At 41.7% G+C, this 5,188-nt stretch overlaps 1 protein-coding gene across 1 annotated transcript in view; it reads right to left on the bottom strand.

The window, feature by feature from the left end:
- Positions 1 to 5,188, bottom strand: part of LOC119581700 (ankyrin-2-like) — a gene marked incomplete at its 5' end in the record, with an annotated part of 102,055 nt that overhangs the window by 24,630 nt on the left and 72,237 nt on the right.

Here is a 5,188-nt window from a genome sequence, read left to right as displayed (position 1 = left end):
TAAAAATACATTAAGTACCAATGGTACCTAATGACACAGAATTACAACTAGTGTAACACCTATAAACACACAGAAAGCATATAAGCACAACTAACCTATGAATCTGGCGAGGTAGAGGTAATACAAATATTATTTGGATGATATAAAGTGTGTCTGTTACAAAGTTGCAACTTGCATCCCAGCAACTGAGGATAATGTATGGTCAGAATCTATCCTCACTGCAGCTTATATAAAGCAATGTCAGCTCATGCTGTAATATTTCCAACCCGGTGATAGTCCAGCCTTTGTTTGTTGAAAAAAAAGAGATAAAGATAATTGTTTCTCTGAATCTCTATACTGCTGGTTTCCTTCTCTACAGAAGCGCTATCAGCCTTTTCTGTATACAACTCCCATTTCTACAATGACTAGAACCACAACCCTGCTGTACCTAAGGTCCATCTTACACAAAAGAAACTGACAGAATTCACCTTCTGGGTACGGGACACTCGCATGGGTGGGGTCCTCTTCATATGCCTCTGGTGAGGATTTTGTAACTGAAAGAGACTCCATTACCCGAGGAACAAACCCAGAAGCTAGAGCAATGCTGTGAGACTCTGCAGGCTGTTCTTGTACTCTGCCATTATGATCCTGCTGCTGCAACTGTGATTCACGTAAGGGTTTGACAGTTGCTACTTGACGAGGATGTGAAGGACTCCTGCTTGCTGGCGACTGTGAGCCTCTCTGTAACCTCTGCTTGTGAGCACTTTTCTTATCCAATCGGCCAACTCTTCCTTCAAACTGCTGGATTATATCCCCCACACTTGCTACCTCCTCTACTACATTACCACCCACTGCCCCCTCTAACTCTTCTGTTTTATCATGAGTTATGACTGAATGTCCTACAATGTCAGAACTTACCCTCATTTGTTCTGTGTCAGAAAAATGGCTTCCCTCTGTCTCACTGCTCCACCCAGGTTTTTTCTTTCCCTCAAAAGGTGGTAAAATTCTCCTTCCTACTGCTGGTGATGCGGGCAGAGACCTACGCTTCTCTTCTTGGACAATGATTTCCCACTGATCAATTAGCCCTTTAACACCACCAAAATCCTTAACTGTTTCATCACTGCTACTAGAGTCATTACCCAGAACTTTATTAATTCCTATTACGACTTGAGACATTTCATGTTTGCTTGATTCTGGCTGAGTGTAATACCATTGTGGAGGAACCACCGTAGCTGGGTATGCAGTCACCAGACTGTAATCATTATCAGCTGTTTTTAAGTACCTTGAACCTAAACCTGATTTCTGTTGTTGGGAACTAGCATGCATCTTGAGCTCAGAGAATGATTTTTTATAAGTACCCTGATCATCTGGATCTTGGTAATTTAGCTCTTCAAGCCCTAACACACTCTCGGCAATGCTTACATGGTCACTGTCATCACCTACACTCAGTAATCTTTCATCTTCAGTATCTACAGATGCTGTAAAACTTCCAGATGCTTGATGCATATGAATTCCTGAGTCTTCCAATGATGAACTTAATTTCTGATCAGTCACTTCCCTTGATTGCAGCAGAGGTGAGTGACCACCTTGCATTACCCTTCTTGTGATAGAATCTCTCTTTTGAGGACTTTGATACTTAGCAATATAAACTGGTTTGTGATCTGTATGACTGGGAACAGATGATTTGATTTGATCTGAGGCTGCTCTCAGTTCAGCCTCTCTGGCAGAAAATGCTGTTCTATGAATTACTTGAGGCTCTTCAACAGTACCTGAATGTTTAAACTTCCCGTTATTGTGTGCCACAACCCACTCTGTAATGGATCTTTGTATATAACCAGTTGGAGAAGTTTTTATACAGGAAGTAGCAGGTATCTTTTCATAATCTGATGACAGCTCCTCTACACATTCTGCTCTAGATGCTTCAACATATTCTGAAGCATAACCTTTTACACGTTCTGAAGAAATGCCTGAATTATCAGCCAAGATGAATTCTTCAATGGACTCTTTTGCTGACACATTATAATGCTTGTTGGCATATCCCCCAATACACTCAGTTGTGAATCCTTCATGACATTCTACTGCAGGACCTTTCCTAATTTCTGAAACAGTAATTGGTTGTGAAAGAGTGGAATTATCTACATATTCACTCTCATCTATCATTTCTCCACCAAGAAAACCAGCAGATGCCATGTGCTGTAATGGAGCCTGATCTGCAGTTGTCTTTTTACTACCTAGCTGGCTGTAGTTCTCTCCCAAATTTTTATTTCCGACATTTTCATCTGAATGGTAATCAAAGGGAGCTTCACCATAATCCCTATTTGAAGCATGAATGTTCGATATCCTAGCTTCATGCTGGCGTCTCATTTCTGGACTGGATGTATAAACGGGTGAGCTTGATCCAGTACATGATTCATGTATCAACCTTCTGTCTTGGCTACTAATGCGACCAGAAACACCATCAGGCTGAGGACTCAAACAAGGAGAATCAAAGAAGTGAGTATCTGAATTAAAAGACCTCCCAGAACACAGGGAGTCAATGACCCCTGAACTTCCAATACTGCTTAGATGTGGACTTGGAAGATCGTCAAAACTACTACCCCTTTCCTGATTGAAACGATCAACAACAGTGACAATGTCTGAGTCTATATAACTAAAGTGATCATCAAAAGACTCTATACTTGAGGAATCAAAATCCATGAGTCGCTCATTCTTGAAGTAGCTTGAATCACACAAGGTGTCACTGATGCTGATTGTGTCTAAAAGATTTGGCTGCTCTAGATACAATATTGTCTTAAAACCTTTTTTATGAATAGATGGAGATGCAAATTCACTAAGCTCTGACTGCTGAAGAGGGGAGTTGCGATCTTGTGACCAGAATCTACGAATTTCTCTAGCCTGACACATAGATGCCACCACCTGCCTCTTCCTGACAACACAGCCATCACTTGCTGCCAATTCAACTTCACTTTGGTGCGGTTCCTCTTGGGGCGCATGGTAGTAAACTTGCTCTAGCTCAGCCTCTACAACTAATGGGTTGGTCAACTCTGAACAAAAAGGGTCATTTTCTAAGGATAACCCTGCATGTGCAGAGATTGTTGGGTCAGTCAAAGGTATACAGGAATAAGGAAGCTCTTCTACAATACAGCTTTCTACAGCATATGTTAGTTGCTGACCGGACAATAAACTGGTGTTAGATGCACACCTGTTACCTTCCCCTCCATCAAGGGACTCTACATCAGTGAGATTATTGTAGTTATCTTCAGGGAGAAGCAGGTTATCTTTTATATGTTTTGCTTCGTTCTTATCTTTTGGAATACTTGTCTTCTCAGATATGTCCACACTTGAATGCTCTTGTTCAGGCAACTCCACTCCAGGGTGTTCTGGGATGTCGTCATCCTCTGCTCCAGATGCTTCCATATCTTCGATATCAGTAACCCCTTCTGGTTCATCTTCTACACGAAGCCCATGTGCTTGCACTACACTTGCTTCTTCTGTCTGAGTTACACCATGAGGTCCCTCTTTTAGAATGATGACCTTCTTAATGGCAGCATTTTTAATAACATCTGGTGTTGGAGCATCATCTCTTTCTGGTACACCTAAATCTTCTGTTTCTGATGTTACAAAGTCCTCTGTGTCAGTATGACCTCTTGGACTTTCTGTGCGAACTGTAAGACTCCTGTCATCTTGGTCACTTAGAAGTTCAATATCAGTGTGGCTGTCTTCCCCTTGGCCTTTAGGTTCTAATCTTGCTCGGCTCTTACCCTTGCGTTTGGCCTTTTTTGTCATTTGCAACTCTTCAACATCAGTGCTGCCTCCTTCCTCATCTCCTTCTACCTGCAAGGCTTGTTTCTTTTGTTTCATTGTTGATGACACTTCTATCATTCCTGTGTCTGGGAGCTCAAATTCTGCTGTACTATCAGTTGTAGCTCCAACTAGCCTTAGTGCTTCTGCTTCAGACACCTCAATATCTTCTGTGTCTGTCATAGCCAGGTCCTCCACATCTGATACTAAAAGTTCATCTTTTTGAAGCTTCCTGATTGTAACTTGAGGAACACCAAATTTATCTTCCTTAATGTGGATAATCTCACGTTTTGGGCTTGATAGAACATTGTAATTCAGATCTGGAGGCAGGGGACTCAGGGGTCTGTCTACTTCTACAGCATCAACATCAAAATCCTCAGTGTCAGTTGCAGGCTCAGTTGTCAGCTGAGGTGCATTAAGAATACTGGCTCTCCGTTTTTGCCCTTCATCATCTGATGAATGCAGCTCTTCTACATCAGTGGTTGCTTCCTCTTTTTCTTCTGATTCTAAGAAAACGACACCTGTTACCTTGTCTTTCACCACCTGATTTGGATTGTTATCAAGGTTATCAGGTGTAATGATGATACTTAAGGGACCCTGATCAGTCTCTACAAAACGAACTTCTGACACTTGGGGAACAAGAGGCAGTCTCTTGCCCCTATGCTTAGTTCGTTTTGGTGGCTTTCTTATTTCTTCTTCAATGTCTGATTCATCAACACTTTCCTCATCAGTAGCAGCTTCATCTTTTTGAGCCTTCCTAGTTGGTACTACTTTAGGTTTTGGTTTTCCTGGCTCATCGTCATCCAAGTCTTCCACATCTGTTAAAGCCTCACAATTTAAGGCCTCCTGAAGAGTAAGCCCTCCTGCTTCAGCTTCTCTGATCAGTTCCTTTAACTCTGCATCAGCATCTTTCACAATTTCTTTTTTAGTAACCTGACCATAATCTGATTCCAATTCTTTTATTGTGTATATCTCACCTTCTGTTGGAATACGACTTGCAATATCATTGATAACTTCCTCTTCTTCTTTGTCTTCGAGATCAAAATCTTCAGTATCTGTAAGTGCAGCCTCACATGGTTCTTCTACTTCTAGAGCTTCCCTGACAACTTTTTCAATAGGTTCTGAGACTACCTTCTTCCGAGGTACTAAAGGCTTTTCATCTTCAGTTTCATCCAGTTGAAATCCTTCTTCATCAGTCTCACCTTCAGATTCTTTAGCAGGAGCTTCTTCTGTCTCAGAAATTCTAATCTTTTCTGCATGGGGTTCAGGAAGAATGGAGGATTCCTTCTTCTTAAGTGGAGCTGCAACAATATCTGCTATATCTTCGGTATCTGAAGCTGCAACATCCTCAGAATCTGTTATGGCACCTGTGTCATACATAGGGATACCTAGGTTAGTGTCATCTTCC

Source organism: Penaeus monodon, chromosome 15, assembly GCF_015228065.2.
Source record: "Penaeus monodon isolate SGIC_2016 chromosome 15, NSTDA_Pmon_1, whole genome shotgun sequence".
NCBI lineage: Eukaryota > Metazoa > Arthropoda > Malacostraca > Decapoda > Penaeidae > Penaeus > Penaeus monodon.
Note: the sequence above shows the minus strand (reverse complement) of the source record. Positions and strands in the feature narration are given on the sequence as shown.